The sequence below is a fragment of the Gorilla gorilla genome, chromosome 14 (genome assembly GCF_029281585.2).
Source record: "Gorilla gorilla gorilla isolate KB3781 chromosome 14, NHGRI_mGorGor1-v2.1_pri, whole genome shotgun sequence".
Lineage (NCBI taxonomy): Eukaryota > Metazoa > Chordata > Mammalia > Primates > Hominidae > Gorilla > Gorilla gorilla.
Window position 1 is genome coordinate 26,649,382 of NC_073238.2, and position 22,263 is coordinate 26,671,644.

Sequence of the window (22,263 nt, forward strand, 5' to 3'; positions counted from 1 at the left end):
CTTGAAAAATCAAGCATTAATATTCCTAGCGACAGTTGTTAGGAACATAATTAGAATGATCCATTCTTTGAAAGTCTGTAAAATTTGCTCATACAACCATCTGGGCCTAGTCCTTCCTTTGTGAAAGATTTTATTTTACTAGAGATTTTATGTTCTTCATGTGATAGTACTTCTTAGGTTTTCTATTTCTTCTTGATTCTTGAGTCAATTTTGGTACCACTTAGTACCCCACAGGGTGCTTGAGCTCAGAACACATCAGTCAAAGGAATAGAGAAGAAAGGAAGGCAGGAAGGAGGGACGAAGAAAGGAAGGAAGGAAGGGGACAAAGAAGGAAAGAGAGATGGAAGGAAAGAATGAGAGAAGGAAAGATGGAGGGAGAGAAAGATGGAGAGAGAGAGAAAGAAAGAGAGAAGGAAATGAGAGAGAAAGAAGGAAGGAAGGAGGAAGAGAAAGAGGGAAAGAGAAAGAAGGAAAGAATAAAGGAAGCAGGGAGGGAGAGAAAGAAGAAGGTACAGGAAGGAAGAAAGGAAGGAAAGAGGGATGGAAGGAAGGGAGAGAGGGAGGGAGGGAAAGAAAGAAAGAGAAAAAGGTGAAAGGTGGGGATGGGAAGAGAAGAGGAGCCAGCCACAGGCTACAGGCTGTTTGTTCACTCTTTTAGTTGACCCAGGCAGTTCTGCCTTTTAAATATTCCACCTTCTGCCATGAGTTACACTGTTCAATATTCATTCCTCAGAGCATTCAAAGGTCTATGTGTGCCCTGCTATGATGGAGCATGGCTTCAGCTCCCAAAAACAACTCTCAGCCAAAATATTCATGGCTGGTCCCTCCCATATACTCATCAATCCCCCATGTATGGTCTTCATGTGTCCCCCCAAGCTCAAGTGTTGGAAACTTAATCCTCTATGTGATAGTGTTGAGAGGTGGGGCCTAATAAGAGTGATTGGGTTATGAGATTCTGCCCCCATGCATGGATTAATGTCACTATCTCAGGAATAGGTTAGTTATCTGGGGGGTGGGTTAGTTATCTTGGGAGTGTGCTTGTATTAAAAGCAAGTTCAGCCCCTTTTACTCTCTTTCTTTCTGAAAGTCTTGCTCTGCTGCCTTCAGCCATGAGATGACACAGCAAGAAGGCCCTCACCAGATGCAGACCCCCTCATCCTTGGACTTCCTAGCCTCCAGAACTCTAAGAAATAAATTTCTTTTCTTTATAGATTCCCTAGTCTATGGTATTCTGTTATAACAGCAGAAAATGGGTTAAGATATCCCATTACATGGAGAGTGCTGATCCACAGGGTTGAGATCATTGACTTAGGGCTTGGAGTCTTATACAACATCCCTACGGGAGTTGGCCTCCATATTCCCTAACTTCCAGGAATCTCAAATGGTTATCTCAGACCAAAATATAGCCCAGACATTTTGCATTTGGCAATATTGCCCACTTTTCTACAACTTTATCATGGCAGCTTTGATGTGTTCACTTCTATGATCCCTGAAAGGATATGAGTTCAAGATCCTGCAAGGTTACAATCCAAGGATAGAAGAGCCTAGACAAGAATCCCATCACCTGGGTGATCAGTGCAAAGATATATCACAAAGTCTCCATAGGCAAAGCCTAGACAAGAGTTACATCACCTGGGTGACACGCAAACGACAATGACAACTTATTTTCATCCCCACTTCAGTCTTTGAGGTTAGACAGACCTGGATTCAAATCCAAGCTCCACCCCTCACTGTGTGAGCTTGCTCAAGCTGCTAACCTCTCTGAGATTGACTCTTCATTTGTGAAATGAAGATAAAGGCCCTTCTCTCAGGGGCTCTGCCAAGGATGAAATGAGTCATGCATTGGTCAGGACAGGTGATGCTGTGTAACAAACAAGCCCCCTAACCTCAGTGGCTTCAACAGCAAAGTTGACTTTTTTTCTTTTTTTTTTTGCAGGGGGTGGGGTGCGGTGGATGGAGTCTCGCTCTGTTGCCCAGGCTGGAGTGCAGTGGTGCAGTCTCAGCTCACTGTAACCTCCACCTCCTGAGTTCAAGAGATTCTCCTGCCTCAGCCTCCTCAGTAGCTGGGACTACAGGCGCCTGACACCATGCCCAGCTATTTTTTTATATTTTTAGTAGAGTTGGGGTTTCACCATGTTAGTCAGGATGGTCTCGATTACCTGACCTCATGATCTGCCAGCCTCAGCCTCCCTAAGTGCTGAGATTACAGGCATGAGCCACCGCACCCGGCCTTGACTTCTGAATTGATTTCACATCCATCGCGGGTCAACAAGGGGGCTCTGGTGGTCGTAGTCATTCAGAGACTCAAACAGATAGACCCTTATCCCAGAAGATCCTCCCACAGTTCCAGAAACAGAGCAAAGAAAACATAATCAGCCATGAGCCACTTCTTAAATCCCCTGCCCGGAAGGGATACACATTTCTTCTGTCACAGCTTTTGCCCAAAATGTCTCAGGCGGCCAGGCACAGTGGCTCACATCTGTAATCTCAGCATTTTGGGAGGCAGAGGCGGGCAGATCACCTGAGATCGGGAGTTCAAGATCAGTCTGACCAACATGGAGAAACCCTATCTCTACTCATAATACAAAAATTTGCCGGTCGTGGTGGAGGGTGCCTGTTAGCCCCAGCTACTCTGGAAGCTGAGGCAGGAGAATCACTTGGATCTGGGAGGTGGAGATTGCAATGAGTAGAGACAAGGCCACTGCACCCCAGTCTGAGTAACAGAGTGAGACTTCATCTCAAAAAAAAAAAAAAAAACTCTAAGGCTGTGACTGAACTAGGAGGGTAGAAAGAATAGTCATTTTGGTTGCCACAAACCATCGAAACAAAGATGCAGATCATTGATGTAAAATTACAGTTAGTTCCTTCCCACACCTTTTCAGCTTCTCTTCGTTGCTATGAGCCAGCGTCTCCAGTGTCAGTTTTCAGTCTGTTGCCTCCCAGCTCCTAGTGCACCTTTCAATACGTGCACTGTGATAAACTGGGAAACACTGTTCAATATACCTTCTGGAAGTTAACATTCTGCAGGCATCTAGGTAGAGGATGGAGAGACTGCAGGGGGCAGGAGCTCTCTGCCTGGGCCTTGATCATGTTCAAGCCCCAACCACAGACCTAGGCGTGGTCCCTCAGCCACCTTGTAGCCTTGGCTTGCAACATCTCGACATGGAAACCAAAACGCAGCAGGGCCCATGTGATCTGAAAGTTCCTGAAAAGTTTCCCAGACCCCCTCTTGTACCCCTTGTGCAACCTGCACACAGTGACCTGTATTCTAGAGGGTCCGCACAGAGCTGCCATTCCTTCTGCCAGACCCTGTGGGACTCACGCATTCTGGAGGCTTCCTGCCCTACAAAGGCAGCCAGACTCCCGCCATGCATCCCTGCACCAGCGGCTCACGGCTAGCTCCCTCATCTGCACTCCAGCGGCTCATGGCCAGCTCCCTCACCTGCACCAGCGGCTCTCGGCCGGCTCCCTCCCCTGCACACCAGCGGCTCACGGCCTGCTCCCTCCCCTGCACCAGTGGCTCTCGGCCGGCTCCCTCCCCTGCACACCAGCGGCTCATGGCCGGCTCCCTCCCTTGCACACCAGTGGCTCACGGCTGGCTCCCTCCCCTGCATTCCAGCCTTTCGCGGCCAGCTCCCTCACCTGCACTCCAGTGGGTGGCCTAGTGCTTGTCCAACAGCTGCTGACTAGCTCCAGCCTGCACAAATCCACGAACGTCTCTTATGTGGTGGCTGAACCACATTTTGTGACATCTGAACACCTTTCAAATCTGCGCTTCCTTGGGTACCTCCCTCTGCACTAGGGCACCAGGCAGAGTTGCTTTATGTCTTACAGTGACTCTTTTATCACAGTTGCAATCCTTTATACTACACTTCCCTGTTAGACCCACAATGTGGTTTCTATCTCTTGATGGGACCCAGGCTGCTACACAACCTAACCCATGAGCATTGCACTTCATTAGTCCCTCACCATTGGCCCAAGATCATGCTCCACCACCCCTCTCTGCCCTCTGACTTTCTTTCCTTAAGTGTAACCCCTAAATGCCCTCCTTGTGCCCAAAGCTTACCTGCTCTTCCTTCCCTATATTCTTGGCCAGACACAAAAATCTGATGCTCTGGCAAATGCAGAAATGGGGAGAAGGCAGGGGAATCATTTCTCCTCCCTTAGGTAAGCACTGAGGGTTATGTCATTCCATTGTGTGAGGAATAAAAAAAAATGAGGCATAGAGAACTGCCATGATATGCCTGGACCAATGAAGCTGTCATGGCAGAAGTGGAATAAAGGTTTAGGTGTCCCAAATGTCAGTCCAGCTCCTATGCCTTCAGAACGTGCTGTGGAGGGAGACACCGGGGGATCCCACTCATGCTGAACACTCAGGGCTACCCAGGTACTGAGACTGGGAACGTGACAGGCCGAGTTGACTCATTCCAGTCCTCCTACACCAAATAAGGATGGAAACCCTCACATAATAGAAGTAAAGAGAGGGAACGAAGCCAGGAACAATTAAGAGGCTGATGCCTGGAAGGCCTGGGCAGAATGACAGGGAGATTGGTGCAGAACAGAGGCCCTAGATGGGGACAAGGGGAAGGAAGTGGCCTCAGTGGCCAGATGGCCCCTGTGCACTGCACAGAGGCTGGAGCCTTGAGTTCCATCTAGTCCTTGTCAACTACAATTATTCTGCCCTATGGCTCAACGAGTCCTGGAGAAAATGTATTTTCTGCAGACTGGGGAGGTGAGAATAAAACAATTCAGCCTCAAGAAGTTGAAAGCCCAGGAAATCATAGCACGTGGACATGGGATTCATACTTAAACTTCCTGCCCTTGACTTCTGGTTTGGCCACGTGACTCTCTTTGGCCAATGGATGTGGTAAAGTGGTAGTCTGCCCATTCTGAGCCTGGGTGGTAAGATAAGAGACCTTCACATTTCCCTTTATTCTTTGCACTCCTGCCATTGCCATGAGAAGAAGGCACCCTGGCAGGTCCCAACCCCAGGAGGATCAGAGACACTTGGAGCAGATCCAGCTCAGCCACCACAGTTCGAGCTGAAACCTCCCAAGCAACCCATGCTCATGAGTGAGAAATGGTGGCCTATGGTCATAGGTCTCTGAGGTGTGGAGTTACTTGTTACAAAGCAAGAGTTAACTAATAGATATTTCTACCTCACATCCCTACGAATCAAAGAACAAAGGAAATAAAACAAGATGTGAAAAGCAGATTTCCAATTTTTAGAAGAAAACAGAGGACAGATTTTATGACACTAAGCAGAGAAAAACTTTTTTTAATATGACACAAAACACAGACACCGTAAAAGAAATTACTGATAAATTCAATCATATTAAATGTAGAAGCTTTGATCTGACAAAAGAGGTGATGAATAAAGTTAAAAGAAAAAGACAGTGCATGATATGGTTTTGCTGTGTGTCCCCACCCAAATCTCATCTTGAATTGTCCTCTCATAATTCTCCTGTGTTGTGGGTGGGACCTGGTGGGAGATAATTGGAATCATGGGGGCGGTTCCCCCATACTGTTCTCCTGGTAGTGAATAAGTCTCATGAGATCTGACGGTTTTATCAGGGGGTTCCACTTGTGCATCGTCCTCATTTTTCTCTGGCCACTCCCATGTAAGAAGTGCCTTTCACCTCCCACCATGATTCTGAGGCCTCTTCAGTCATGTGCAAGTGTAAGTCCAATTAAACCTCTTTTTCTTCCCAGTCTGGGGTATGTCTTTATCGGCAATGTGAAAGTGGACTAATACAGTGCACCAATAGGGAAAACATATTTGTAAGGTATTTGGCCAAAAAAGCATTGATATCCAGATCATTAAAATCAAAATTGGCCAGACGTGGTGGCTCATGCCTGTAATCCCAGCACTTTGGGAAGCTGAGGTGGGTGGATCACCTGAGGTAGGGAGTTCGAGACCAGTCTGACCAACATGGAGAAACCCCGTCTCTACTAAAAATACAAAATTAGCCGGGCGTGGTGGCACTTACCTGTAATCCCAGCTACTCAGGAGGCTGAGGAAGAAGAATCGCTTGAACCCGGGAGGTAGAAGTTGCGGTGAGCCGTGATCATGCCATTGCACTCCCACCTAGGCAACAAGTGCAAAACTCCATCTAAAAAAAAAATAGCACTTACAAGTCAGCAAGGAGAAACCAAAAACCCAACAGACATATGGGCCAGGAGCAATTCACAGAGGAGGAGACCCGAAGGGCTGGGAAACACAAGGCACGCATTCAGCTGCACAGCAAAATCCAGGAACAATATCAGAAAGTGCGATAACAAATATTGATGAAGATGAGTGAAGACGGATGTGCGCACTGCTGGCGAGGGGCATAGTGAGGTCTCCAGCCCCAAGGTCATTTGGCTGTGCTTCCTAGGGAGGAAGGGCTGACAACAGACCTGTCCCAAGACCCCAAGCCTCACCAAGCTACGTGCAGGCCTTGGACCAGAACATCAGCATCAACTTGGGGTGGGGGTTGCAGGGGGTTCGCGCATCTTCTGCTCACCAGAAATGCAGAATTCTAGATTCATCTGGAAGATATTGTTAAAGGGAAAAGCAACTTTCAGGAGAGTATGTATGGACTGCTATTTGTATAAAATTGCAAAAACAGACCAAGGAACACTATCCATTCTTCAAGGACAGGCACACTAGGTATTAAACATGGATGGGAAGACACACATTGACTTCACAATAGTGGGGAGGGAGGAGGTAACTGGACTAGAAAAGGGACATGTAACTCGAGCGTCAGGTGAACATTATGGCTGAAGCCGCAGTTTTCTTCCCTTAAACTCTGAAGCAAATGCATCCAAAAGCTACCACGTTTGAATTTTAACTGGGAGGTACATGAAAGTTTGATATCATTATCCTCTACATAGTCCTGTGTGTTTGTAATATTGAGGCATATTTTTTAAACAGTTGACACAGCATGAAAGGAAGCTTGCCTACATGGTAACAATGGTTATCTTTAGGTAGCAGAATTCAAGACTGCTTCTTTTTCTTTTTTTCCTACTTGTATATTATCTGTATTTCCCTGTGTGAGGATTTATGACTGTTGTGATGAAAAGGTTAGCATTCTAACTCCCTGCATCATAAGCACCACACCGTGCCCTGGCTGGAACGATGGAGAGGAGGGAGCATGTCTGTTCACCTGGCCAGCCCTAGGCAACTCTGCAGAGAAAGATACAGGCACTTCCCCTCTGCAGCCAAAGAGTTAAGAAGGCTCGATGTGAAATAAATCATTCCAGGGGAGCTAAATCCCGGCCTTATCTAATTTTGTATCCTGAGGCTGATTAATTTAAACTCAAAAATAAAATAAACATCATCTTTAAATAGGGAGTAAATACTCAGCGGGGTCCTTAGTTGAACAAACTGACATACATTTTATGGTATGGATTCAAGGGGCCCGGGGTGGGGTGAGGGGTATCTGTGGGGATGCTCGCTGAGCTAAGGAGAGAAAATCGCCAGTGCTCCTGGATTCTGGAGTGCATTCACCTTTACCTTCTTGTCTGGATACCCGCAGAAAGCCAAAGAACCACCCTGTGGCAGGATCTTCATACAGGAGGTGGGCTTGTGCCCTGTGTCCCTGAGGGAGAAGGGATTAGTGGAGGGAGTGGGTGAAGAGTTTGGAGGAAGCCCCTGATGTTCTTAGAAAACAGTAGGAAAGAGATTGCCTTGCCTGGGCATTGTTCCCAAATAGGAGACAAGAGCATGAACTAAAAACAGAGACTCCCAGCTCCCTCCATGGTCCCTGAGTTCAGAAGGGAACCCAGGGAAATGGAGCAAGTAAAAAATTGAGTGGGCTATCTGACATGTGCCTGGAGGGACCCACGAACCTGAGTCAGACATGAGAGTGGGCATCTGGTGGATTCTTCCAGGCCTGCAGCACAAAGCCAGGCGGACGTCCCAAGAACAAACCATGTCTGCAGAGGCCTCTACTGCATCCCTGCCTCATGGGCACAATGTCACAGAACAGAATTACATCATTTGGGAGACCATGTGCAGTGTAAGTGTCATAATGGAGCTGGACCCAGAAGGTCCCAGACCCAGGTCCAGCTATGTCTCTGCTATAGTCAATGTTTGTATGCCCCTAAAATCCATGTGTTGAAACCTAACCCCTGATAGGTTAGGTTTGAATTAGGAGGCAAAGACTTTAGGAAGTGATTTCATCATGAAAGCAAAGACCCCATGAATGGATAAGTGGCCTTGTAAAAGGGAGCCAAGGGAGCTTGTTCTCCTTCCACCATTTGAGGACACAGCTAGGAGGTGCCCTCTATAAGGAACAGGCTCTCAACAGACACCCAATCTGCCACTACCTTCACCTTCCACTTGCCAGCATCCAGACCTATGAGACATAAATTTCTGCTGCTTGTAAGCCCCCTGGGCTAAGGTATTTTGTTACGGCAGCCCAAATGGAATAAGACAGCCTCTGACCATCTTGAGCAACTCACTTATCTGTTGAACTCTCCACAGATTTAACTGTGATGAAATCCCTTCTACAGATGTATATTGAACACCTACTGTGTATAAGGACACACTGTGTTATTGGATAGGGTATAAAGCAAGTCACAGTTCTCCAGGGGTAGGCACTGCTGTAGCTGAAGAGCAAACCCAATTTGATGTGGTCACTGGGGGAAGGGGTGGGTGTCAGAGAAGAAGAGAACATGCTAGAGTCCCTATCTGCAGCAATATTGGAACATCTAATGGATGGTTCCCAAAGTGGTGATTTCTCATCTTCTTACAAAAACTCATAGTTGTCCCTGTGTAAAGTCTTCCCAGAAGTGCAGGGCAACAGAGAATATGCAGATCAGAAAAGAGAAGAGGACAGAGAGAGCATTCTTGGCATCAGCAGCCACGGACTTCTTGAAGGAAGGAAAGAATTTCTCCTGGATCCCTGCGTAGCAGATAAACGTACAGAAATACATTTGTTTGCTATTTGATTCATGGACTTTGAACATTTGTAGACCGGGAGGCTGATAATCTTCTCCAGCCAGATCGTGTGGGGCGTGGAAATACAGAAAGGGATCAAAGTAGGAGGAAAACAGAGCAATGAGAAGGAAAGCTCTCAGCATGACCAACACAGAGACCTGGGTCTCTGCTACAAACGATAAGAGCTAATGTATAATGATTGCGGTTCTGCAAACAGCAGGCTTTCCATATCACATGTGGCAAGCTCTGATGACAACCATGTGTGGCAGGTATTGTTGTCGGAGGCAGAGAGTTGCTACATAATCACACGCAACTGGTGGAATGCCAGAGAGTTTGGTTTTAATTGGTCTACTTCCTGTTTGCTTTCTATTTGTCCCATCTGCAGTTCGTTCTCCTTTTCCTCTTTCTCTGACTTCTTTTGAATTTGTTGAGTATTTTTATTTCATTTAATCTTCTTTGTTGGCCTTTTACATATAACTATTTTTGCTTGGTTTGGTTTTGAGTTTTAATCATTGCTCTATGGTTTATGGTATATCATATGGTTTGGATCTGTGTCCATACCAAAATCTCATGTGGAAATGTAATCCCCAATGCCAAACGTGGGGCCTGGAGGGAGGTGATTGGATCACGGAGCCAGTTTCTCATGGTTTAACACCATCCCCGCTTGGTACTATATAGCAAGTGAGTTCTCACAAGATCTGGTTGTTTAATAGTTTGTGGCACTTCCCCCTCACTCTCTTCCTCCTGCTCCAGTCACATAAGATATGCCTGCTTCCCCTTTGCCTTCTGTCATGATTGTAAGCTCCCTGAGGCTTCCCCAGAAGCTGAGCAGATGACAGAATCACGCTTCCTGTACAGCCTGCAGAACTGTGAACCAATTAAAACTCTTTTCTTCATAAATTACCCAGTCTAATTTTCTTTTTTTGAGACGTAGTCGCACTCTGTCGCCCAGGCTGCAGTGCAGTGGTGCAATCTCGGCTCACTGCAACCTCCGCCTCCCTAGTTCAAGTGATTCTGCTGCCTCAGCCTCCCAAGTAGCTTAGCTGGGACTACAGGTATATGCCACCAAGCCCACCTATATTTTTTTTTTTTTTGTATTTTTAGTAGAGACAGGGTTTCACCATATTGGCCAGGATGGTCTCAATCTCTTGAACTCGTAATCCACCCACCCCAGCCTCCCAAAGTGCTGGGATTACAGGCGTGAGCCACCATGCCCAGCCCGAGTCTCAGAAATTTCTTTTTCTTTGAATTTATTTATTATTATTTTTTAAAATTATTATTATTATACCTTAAGTTTTAGGGTACATGTGCACAACGTGCAGGTTTGTTACATACGTATACATGTGTCATGTTGGTGTGCTGCACCTATTAACTCTTCATGTAGCATTAGGTATATCTCCTAATGCTATCCCTCCCCCCTCCCCCCACCCCACAACAGTCCCCAGTGTGTGATGTTCCCTTTCCTGTGTCCATGTGTTCTCATTGTTCAATTCCCACCTATGAATGAGAACATGTGGTGTTTTGTTTTTTGTCCTAGCAATAGTTTGCTGAGAATGATGGTTTCCAGCTTCATCCATGTCCCTACAAAGGACATGAACTCATCATTTTTTATGGATGCATGGTATTCCATGGTGTATATGTGCCACATTTTATTCATCCAGTCTATCATTGTTGGACATTTGTGTTGGTTCCAAGTCTTTGCTATCGTGAATAGTGCCGCAATAAACATATGTGTGCATGTGTCTTTATAGCAGCATGATTTATAATCCTTTGGGTATATACCCAGTAATGGGATGGCTGGGTAAAATGATATTTCTAGTTCTAGATACCTGAGGGATCGCCACACCGACTTCTACAATGGTTGAACTAGTTTACAGTCCCACCAACAGTGTAAAAGTAGTCCTATTTCTCCACATCCTCTCCAGCACCTGTTGTTTACTGACTTTTTAATGATTGCCATTCTAACTGGTGTGAGATGGTATCTCATTGTGGTCTTGATTTGGATTTCTCTGATGGCCAGTGATGATATTGTGGTTTTGATTTGCATTTCTCTGGTGGCCAGTGATGATGAGCATTTTTTCATGTGTTTTTTGGCTGCATAAATGTCTTCTTTTGAGAAGTGTCAGACATTTCTTTATAGCAGTGGAAGAACAGAATAATACAGTATATGTATTTAACTTAGCATTGGCTGCCATCAACATTATACCACTTCACAGAAGCAGGATCTGAGGCTCAAGTGATCATCCTGCCTTGGCCTTCCAAAATGCTGGGATAACAGGCATGTGCCACCACGCCTGGCCTTGCATTGTTTCTAACAAGATGTCTGCCATCATTTTTCTTTTTTTTTTTTTTTTTGAGACAGAGTCTCACTCTGTTGCCCAGGGTGGAGTGCAATGGCGCCATCTCAGCTCACTGCAACCTCCGCCTCCCAGGTTCAAGCAATTCTCCTTGCCTCAGTCTCCTGAGTAGCTGGGGTTACAGATGAGTGCCACCATGCCCTGCTAATTTTTGTATTTTTAGTAGAGACGGGGTTTTGCCATGTTGCCCAGGCTGGTCTTGAGCTCCTGGGCTCAAGTGATCATCCTGCCTCAACCTCCCAAAATGCTCAGATTACAGGTGTGAGCCACCAAGCTCAGCCTATTTTCATCTTTGTTTCTCTCTGTGTAATGTCCTTTTCCCTTTGGTAACATTTCAGATTTTCTCTTTGTCACTGGTTTGGGGCAATTTGATTATGATGTGCATCAGTGTGTCATCCTGATGTCTCTTGTGCTAGAGGTTCATTGGTTCTTAGATCTCTGGGTTTACAGTTTTTCTCAAATTTAAATTTTTTCAGCCACAGTTTTTTCAAATATTTTTTCTACTCCTCCCCACCTTCTTCAGGAACTCCAATTACACAAATATTAGTCCTGTTGGTGCTGATTTTCTGTTCAATTTTTTCCATTATTTTCTCCACGTTCCATTTTTGATAGTTTCTACTGCTACATCTTCCAGTTGACTAATCCTTTTTTGTATAATATCTATTCTATTTTAAATGCCATTTAGTATATTTTTCATCTCAGACATTGTAGTTTTCATCTCTAGAAGTTCAAGCTGGGTCTTCCATGTCTCTACTTCCAAGTTCTAGCTTCCCTTTACCTTCTTCTTGTGGAATGTTATCATTACAATAACAGCTTTAATATCATTGCCTAGTAATTCCATCTTATTTGCCATTTCTGTATCTATTGATCAAGTTTTCTTCTTATTATTCAGACATTTTCTTTTTCTTCACATGCCTGGTAATTTTCAGCCAGATGGCAGACAACATGAAATTTATCTTATTGTGTGTTGGAAATTGTTGGGTTCCTATAAATATTATTTAGCTATTTTCTAAGATGCAGTTAAATTATCTGGAAAGATTTTGGTTCTTTGAGGGTTTTCTTTGAGGTCTTGTTAAGTAGGACCTTAGCAGCCTCAGCCTAGATCTAATCTTCCACACTACTGAGGCAATTCTTTTCTGAGTGTTCCATCCAATGGTCTCGGAAGTATAAGATTTGTCCACTGTTGCTGGTGGGAACACCAACTATGCCTGGTTCTGTGGGAGGTTCGAGCATTCTTTTTTCTGTTTCCTTCAGGTATTTTTTTCCCCCAGACTTGTAGTTTACACACATAGATGTGCTGATCAGTATTTAGCTGAAGACTCTGGAGCTTTTTTGTTTTGTGACTTTGTCCTTTTCATGCCCTGAATACTCTGCCCTGCAGAGTTTATCTGAGCCTCTTTTGTCTCCCTGGACTCCCAGCTTCATCTCCTCAACTCAGGACCATCACCAGGCTCAGCTTGGGTTGTCCCTCCTTGAGCTGTGGCCTAGAAATGCTTTGCCTTCTGGTCACCACACCTGGGCAGTCCAGAGTCACAAGAAACCCTAGGCCATGTGGCAGAATGCCCACTGTCCCCACTTCACCACACTGTACTCTCTCCATCCAGTGCTAGCTGCAGCCACGCTGTCTCACAGTCCAGAATGTTAGCCAGAGACCAAGCTTTCTGCAGTGCCTTGGCTGAGGCCCACAGATAAAGATGGCCAAGCAGTGCTCCCAGAAGCCAGCAGATGCCATCAATCAGTTTTACATCCTCCAGGCACTGAGAATCTCTGGACACCTGAAGTGTCCTCTGTTGCCAGAGCTGAACTCTCAAGTGAAGACTCCAGAAGGCCCTGAAATGTGAGCAGGCTCCCATCATTGCCTGTCTGGCCACAAGGACACAGACTCTTTCCATGGCTGGTGAGATGCCCAGCACACTGGGGGCTCTGGAAAGCCCCTTTTCAACTTCAGGCCTTAGCTGAGCTCTCCATTTACCTCAGGCCAGGCAGTGCACATTATGGGGGACACAGCTGGGTGCTGGAATGAGAATGGCACTTGGCATGTGAGCTAGGATTGAGAACCCACCCCTCTCTTCCCCAGCCAGGCGGTGACCAGTTACCATCTCTGGCTTCTGTCCCCTTGCCAGCCTCCTCTGCTACAATTGCATTTCTGGCAGGCAGTGGATCAGAGAAGCACCGGCAGTTGAGGACCGTGTGGAGAACCACTGCTGGCCAAGCATTCCCAACCTGACAGTAGAACAGGAGTTCAGCAGTGCTGAGGTGAACTTGACAGAGAACTTTGAGACCATGAAGGCAGCCAACACTTCCAATTCATCACAACCTGCCTCTCCCATAGATTTATTGTAGAAGAACCCAACCATCTCCGTGTCAACAAGAAATCGTCCTCACTCTAAACCATCACCCTTGGATTTAGATCATGGGGCTGTCCTGTCTTTAGTATGGAATTGAAAAGCTTTAATTTCCACAAAAATTGAAGGTTTTGGGCTACAGCCTTAATAAAACAAACAAATATGAGCATAGTGGTCTACAGATGGAATATCTGGGGCTCTAAACCAACTGCTACTTGAAAATATAATCGTTGTCTTTTTGTTTGTTTCTTTAGCCTGGTAGGACAATCTCAGAAATTTCCTTGGTCATACGGAATATAAAACATAGTTTGAACAACAGCAGCAATAAAGCTACAAACTATTTTTTGGTGTATTTGCTTAAGTATAAGATAGCTGATTGGGGCTTTATCATGTAACGTTAGTTTGCTTAGTTTTCATTAAGTTTGTTAAACTTGAATTGTGAATAAATATATGGCTGATTCATATTGTAATTAAACTGCACATTGAGATAAACTGTACATTAAAAGTTGCTGCACACAGTCATCCAAAATAATACTTAGGTAAAACCAAATATAGTATAAACCAATGTAAATGAATCTACCCTAAAATAAAAATACAGTTAACGTGGAATTGCAAAACTAGAATGTGCGAAATATTTACTCATAAAATCTTGTTTGGAACATTGATATAACACTAGAAAAGAATTTTTCTAAATAACTACAATGTTCAACTGTGACTGTGCATCTGTGAAGACCAGGCATTTTGAATCATTGCCCTGTGGTGTGTGGTGGTACAATTTTACAGAAATGCACTACAATAATTAATAAAATTCTCTAATGGGAAGATTTTAATGAATAAGTATTTACACTATGAATATTTATAATATTGGTGCCATTATTTCACAAAATAAAAAAGCTGTATTACAGCCTTTAAAAGCAAATAATAGCCTCACATTTCTAAATAAAGAAAAAATATAAATTTTATGAAATATGGTTAAGTGTAATTGATAAAATAAAAATTGGGCCACAAATTATAGTTTGGATAGAGGTTGAAAAAAGTGGATGAAAATTTTAATGAGTCCTTTTTGCCTGCACTAAACTTAATCTTATAGGTAAACATTATAATATATATAGGGTACCTACTAGCTATCTAATTTACTTTTTACACAATGTATAAATCCCAGCCTATTGGTCTTAATATTTGAACCTAAAATAACACACAAACATACAAGAGAACAAAATAAGGAAGAAGTGTATGGAGAGAGTGACATTATCAAGGTGGTGGAATAGTGGGTCTCTACTTTTGTATTCCCCCGCAGCAAAAAAAACTAGTCAGCCATCCATCAACCAAAGTAACTTTATGAGAGATCCAGGCACAGTGGCTCATGACAGTAATCTCCTCCATTCAGGAGCCTGAGGCGGGAGGACTGCCAGGCCAGTAGTTCAAGAACAGCCTGGGCAATATAGTAAGCTTTGGAATACAGGGCATTATGAAACCTTGCTAAAACCCAAGATCGAAAAGAGTCATTTTGAGAAGGCAGGGCCTTTGGTTAATAAGGTATCATATTATCCAAAGCAATCTGTAAGTTAAATCAAATCCCTATCAAAATCCCTGTCCCACTTTTTATAGTAATAGAAAATGCAAGCCTACAATGTAGGCTGAACGGCCAAGCCAATCATGAGGAATAAGGAAAAGCTGGGGACATCATACTCGTGACTCACACAAAACAGTTCAAAAGTCACTGTTTGTAGATAACCTGGGGAAAACCTGCTAGGTACTCAGTGGGAGCCACACTCACCCACACATCTGCTATTAGGCCCAGCATATAGCAGAACCTGCCCTAGTGCCTGCTCAACAAAACAAAGCCCTGAAGACAATCCAGCCTGCCCAAAAACATGACAGAACTCACAACCACACGTGCTCCTGGTAACAAGCCCACTAAAGGTAACACCCACTTCAGATTCGGCAGCCACATTGTGACGCAGCTACGAGCCTTTTTACTGCAAACCCAGTAAAGATCTCATCAGCCTTGAGACCCAACAGATGAAGATCTTTACCTACTAAAACCATTTTATAAAAATGAACAGAGGTGGCTGGGCACGGTGGCTCACACTTGTAATCCCAGCACTTTGGGAGGCCGAGGTGGGTGGATCAAGAGGTCAGCAGTTCAAGACCAGCCTGGCCAAGATGGTGAAACACTGTCTCTACTAAAAATACAAAAATTAGCCGGGCATGGTGGTTGGCGCCTGTAATCCCAGCTACTTGGGATGCTGAGGTAGAGAATTGCTTGAGCCCAGGAGGCGGAGGTTGCAGTGAGCCAAGATCGTGCCACAGCACTCCAGCCTCTCAAAAACAAAACAACAACAACAAAAAATGAAACGAGGTGTTTTCTCCTTCAAATGTGCAAACACCAATGCAAGTCTATATTATGCCCATTCTAACAGTTCTATTTTAACATAGAACTGGAAGTCCTACTAGAACAATTAAGTCCTACATCAAGTAATTAAGCAAGAAAAACTAAAAGATCCAAATTGAAAAGAAGAAATAACGTCACTGTTTGTAGATGACATAATGTTATATATAAAAAACATAAGTAGTACATTTAAATAATGCGTTTAATACATCTATATATCAATAGTGCATCTAATAAATGTACTCAGTAAAGAAGCAGGATATACAATTAGCATACACACATCAGTTTTGTTTCTATATGGTAGCAACAAACCAGTAAAAAAGAAAAAATATCTCATTTACAATAGCAACAAAATAAGAGATTTCTTAGCAATAAATTTAACCAATGTGGTGAAAGATCTTTACAATAAAAAATAAAATGTATTGATAAAAAATAAAGAAGTTACAAATAAATGTAAATATATTACATGTTTATGGATTAGAAGAATATTGTCTAAGTGCCATATTATCCAAAGCAATCTGTAGATTAATTCAACTTCCTATCAAAATTCCTGTGCCACTTTTTACAGTAATGGAAAATAAAGTCTGCAATGTATATAAAACTATAAGAAATATTGAATGGCCAAAGCAATCATGAGGAATAAAACAAAATCTGGGGACATTATACTTTATTATTTAAAACTGCATTTCAAGACTACAGTAAACATAATAGAATGGAATGTTTATAGGAACAAACACAGAAACCAATGGAACAGAATACAGGGCCCAGAAGTAAATCTATGCATCTAAAGTTAATCTTTGACAGGGGCACTATGAATACGCAATATAAAAACTGTAGCCTTTTCAATACTTAGCGCTGGGAAAACTGGATACTTGCAAGCACAATAATAAAACTTGATCATATTTCTTACACCAGACACAAAAATTGACTTAAAATAAAGACTTAAATTTAATCCATAAATCCTTAAAATAAAATCTTTAGAAAAGCATATGAATAGCAACCATGATACTGGCCTTGGCAATGTTTTTTTAAATATGATATCAAAAGTATAGCAATAAAACCAGACACAAAGTTGTAGTGTATTAAATTATTGTGCACAGCAAAAAATAAGAAAACATTTAAGATGGGATAAAATATTTGCAAACCATATATGATAAGAGGTTAGTATTCAAAATATAGCAGAAACTCATACAAATCAGAAGCTAAACAATAATAATTATAATACCCAACTAAAAACAGCAAAAGACTAAACTATTTTTTATTATTATTATACTTTAACTTTTAGGGTACATGTGCACAACGTGCAGGTTTGTTACATATGTATACAGGTGCCATGTTGGTTTGCTGCACCCATTAACTCGTCATTTACCATTAGGTACATCTCCTAATGTTATCCTTCCCCCCTCCCCCACCCCGCAACAGGCCCCTGTGTGATGTTCCCTTTCCTGTGTTCATGTGTTCTCATTGTTCAATTCCCACCTATGAGTGAAAACATGTGGAGTCTGGTTTTTTGTCCTTGCGATAGTTTGCTGAGAATGATGGTTTCCAGCTTCATCCATGTCCCTACAAAGGACATGAACTCATCCTTTTTTATGGCTGCATAGTATTCCATGGTCCATATGTGCCACATTTTCTTAATCCAATCTATCATTGTTGGACATTTGTGTTGGTTCCAAGTCTTTGCTACTGTGAATAGTGCCGCAATAAACATATGTGTGCATGTGTCTTTATAGCAGCATGATTTATAATCCTTTGGGTATATACCCAGTAATGGGATGGCTGGGTCAAATGGTATTTCTAGTTCTAGATCCCTGAGAGATCGCCACACTGACTTCCAAAATGGTCGAACTAGTTTACAGTCCCACCAACAGTGTAAAAGTGTTCCTATTTCTCCACATCCTCTCCAGCACCTGTTGTTTCCTGACTTTTTAATGATTGCCATTCTAACTGGTGTGAGATGGTATCTCATTGTGATTTTGATTTGGATTTCTCTGATGGCCAGTGATGGTGAGCATTTTTTCATGTGTTTTTTGGCTGCATAAATGTCTTCTTTTGAGAAGTGTCTTTTCATATCCTTCACCCACTTGTTGATGGTGTTGTTTGTTTTTTTCTTGTTAATTTGTCTGAGCTCATTGCAGATTCTGGATATTAGCCCTTTGTCAGATGAGTAGGTTGCAAAAATTTTCTCCCATTCTGTATTTTGCCAGTTCACTCTGATGGTGGTTTTTTCTGTGCAGAAGTTCTTTAGTTTAATTAGATCCTATTTGTCAATTTTCGCTTTTGTTGCCATTGTTTTTGGTGTTTTAGACATGAAGTCCTTGCCCATGCCTATGTCCTGAATGGTATTGCCTAGGTTTACTTCTAGTGTTTTTTATGGTTTTAGGTCTAACATGTAAGTCTTTAATCCATCTTGAATTAATTTTTGTATAAGGTGTAAGGAAGGGATCCAGTTTCAGCTTTCTACATATGGCTAGCCAGTTTTCCAAGCACCATTTATTAAATAGGGAATCCTTTCCCCATTGCTTGTTTTTCTCAGGTTTGTCAAAGATCAGATAGTTGTAAATATGTGGCATTATTACTGAGGGCTCTGTTCTATTCTGTTGATCTATATCTCTGTTTTGGTACCAGTATCATGCTGTTTTGGTTACTGTAGACTTGTAGTATAGTTTGAAGTCAGGTAGCATGATGCCTTCAGCTTTGTTCTTTTGGCTTGGTATTGACTTGGTGATGCAGGCTCTTTTTTGGTTCCATATAAACTTTAAAGTAGTTTTTCTTCCAGTTCTGTGAAGAAAGTCATTGGTAGCTTGATGGGGATGACATTGAATCTATAAATTATCTGGGGCAGTATGGCCATTTTCACAATACTGATTCTTCCCACCCACGAGCATGGAATGTTCTTCCATTTGTTTGTATCCTCTTTTATTTCATTGTGCAGTGGTTTATAGTTCTCCTTGAAGAGTTCCTTCACATTGCTTGTAAGTTGGATTCCTAGATATTTTATCCTCTTTGAAGCAATTGTGAATGGGAGTTCACTCATGATTTGGCTCTCTGTTTGTTTGTCTGTTATTGGTGTATAAGAATGCTTGTGATTTTTGCACATCGATTTTGTATCCTGAGACTTTGCTGAAGTTGCTTATCAACTTAAGGAGATTTTGGGCTGAGACAACAGGGTTTTCTAGATATACAATCATGTCATCAGCAAACAGGAGCAATTTGACTTCCTCTTTTTTTAACTGAATGCCTTTTATTTCCTTCTGCTGCCTGATTGCACTGGCCAGAACTTCCAACACTATGTTGAATAGGAGTGATGAGAGATGGCATCCATGTCTTGTGCCAGTTTTCAAAGGGAATGCTTCCAGTTTTTGTCCATTCAGTATGATATTGTCTGTGGGTTTGTCATAGATAGCTCTTATTATTTTGAGATACGTCCCATCAATACCTAATCTATTGAGAGGTTTTAGCATGAAAAGTTGTTGAATTTTGTCAAAGACCTTTTCTGCATCTATTGAGATAATCTTGTAGTTTTTGGCTTTGATTCTGTTTATATGCTAGATTACGTTTATTGATTTTCGTATGTTGAACCAGCCTTGTATCCCCAGGGATAAAGCCCTCTTGATCATGGTGGATAAGTTTTTTGATGTGTTGCTGGATTCAGTTTGCCAGTATTTTATTGGGGATTTTTGCATCAATGTTCATCAGGGATATTGGTCTAAAATGCTCTTTTTTTGTTTTGTCTCTGCCAGGCTTTGGTATCAGGATGATGGTGGTCTCATAAAATGAGTTAGGGAGGATTCCTTCTTTTTCTATTGATTGGAATAATTTCAGAAGGAATGGTACCAACTCCTCCTTGTACCTCTGGTAGAATTCGGCTGTGAATCCATCTGGTCCTGGACTTTCTTTGTTGGTAAGCTATTAATTATTTCATTAATTTCAGAGCCTGTTATTGGTTTATTCAGAGATTGAACTTCTTCCTGGTTTAGTCTTGGGAGAGTGTATGTGTCGAGGAATTTACCCACTTCTTCTAGATTTTCTAGGTTATTTATGTAGAGGTGTTTATAGTATTCTCTGACGGTAGTTTGCATTTCTGTGGGATCAGTCGTGATATCCCCTTTGTCATTTTTTATTGCGTCTATTTGATTCATCTCTCTTTTCTTCTTTATTATTCTTGCTAGTGGTCTATCAATTTTGTTTATCTTTTCAAAAACCCAGCTCCTGGATTCATTGATTTTTTGAAGGGTTTTTTGTGTCTCTATTTCCTTCAGTTTTGCTCTGATCTTAGTTATTTCTTGACTTCTACTTGCTTTTGAATGTGTTTGCTCTTGCTTCTCTAGTTCTTTTAATTGTGATGTTAGGGTGTCAATTTTAGATCTTTCCTGCTTTTTCTTGTGGGAATTTAGTGCTATACATTTCCCTCTACACACTGCTTTGAATGTGTCCCAGAGACTCTGGTATGTTGTGTCTTTGTTCTCGTTGGTTTCAAAGAACATCTTTATTTCTGCCTTCATTTTGTTATGTACCCAGTAGTCATTCAGGAGGAGGTTGTTCAGTTTCCATGTAGTTGAGTGGTTTTGAGTGAGTTTCTTAATCCTGAGTTCTAGTTTGACTGCACTGTGGTCTGAGAGACAGTTTATTATGATTTCTTTTTTTTTTTTTTTTTACATTTGCTGAGGAGTGCTTTACTTCCAACTATGTGGTCAATTTTGGAATATGTGTGGTGTGGTGCTGAAAAGAATGTATATTCTGTTGATTTGGAGTGGAGAGTTCTGTAGATGCCTATTAGGTCCGCTTGGTGCAGAGCTGAGTTCAATTCCTGGATATCCTTGTTAACTTTCAGTCTTGTTGATCTGTCTAATGTTGACAGTGGGGTGTTAAAATCTCCGATTACTATTGTGTGGGAGTCTAAGTCTCTTTGTATTTCACTAAGGACTTGCTTTATGAATCCGGGTGCTACTGTATTGGGTGAATATATATTTATGATAGTTAGTTCTTCTTGTTGAATTGATCCCTTTACCATTATGTAATGGCCTTCTTTGTCTCTTTTGATCTTTGTTGGTTTAACGTCTGTTTTATCTGAGACTAGGATTGCAACCCCTGCCTTTTTTTGTTTTCCATTTGCTTTGTACATCTTCCTCCATCCCTTTATGTTGAGCCTGTGTGTGTCTCTGCAAGTGAGATGGGTTTCCTGAATAGAGCACACGGCTGGGTCTTGACTCTTTATCCAATTTGCCAGTCTGTGCCTTTTAATTCAAGCATTTAGCCCGTTTACATTGAAGGTTAGTATTGTTAAGTGTGAATTTGATCCTGTCATTATGATGTTAGCTGGTTATTTTGCTCACTAGTTGATGCAGTTTCTTCCTAGCATCGATGATCTTTACAATTTAGCATGTTTTTGCAGTGGCTGGTACCAGTTGTTCCTTTCCATGTTTAGTGCTTCCTTCAGGAGCTCTTTTATTGCAGGTGTGATGGTGACAAAATCTCTCAGCATTTGCTTGTGTGTAAAGGATTTTATTTCTCCTTCACTTATGAAGCTTAGTTTGGCTGGATATGAAATTCTGGATTGAAAGTTCTTTTCTTTAAGAATGTTGAATATTGGCCCCCACTCTCTTCTGGCTTGTAGAGTTTCTGCCGAGAGATCAGCTGTTAGTCTGATGGGCTTCCCTTTATGGGTAACCCGACCTTTCTCTCTGGCTGTCCTTAACATCTTTTCCTTCATATCAACTTTAGTGAATCTGACAATGATGTGTCTTGGAGTTGCTCTTCCCGAGGAGTATCTTTGTGACATTCTCTGTATTTCCTGAATGTGAATGTTGGCCTGCCTTGTTAGATTGGGGAAGTTCTCCTGGATAATATCCTGCTGATTGATTTCCAACTTGGTTCCATTCCCCCCATCACTTTCATGTACACCAATTAGACATAGATTTGGTCTTTTCACATAGTCCCATATTTCTTGGAGTCTTTGTTCATTTCTTTTTATTCTTTTTTCTCTAAACTTCTCTTCATGCTTCATTTCATTCATTTCATCTTCCATCGCTGATACACTTTCTTCCAGTTGATCGCATCGGTTACTGAGGCTTGTGCATTCATCACATAGTTCTCGTGTCATGGTTTTCAGCTCCATCAGGTCCTTTAAGGACTCCTCTGCATTGGTCATTCTAGTAAGCCATTCATCTAATTTTTTTTCAAAGTTTTTAACTTCTTTGCCATTGGTTTGAACTTCCTCCTTTAGCTCAGAGTAATTTGATC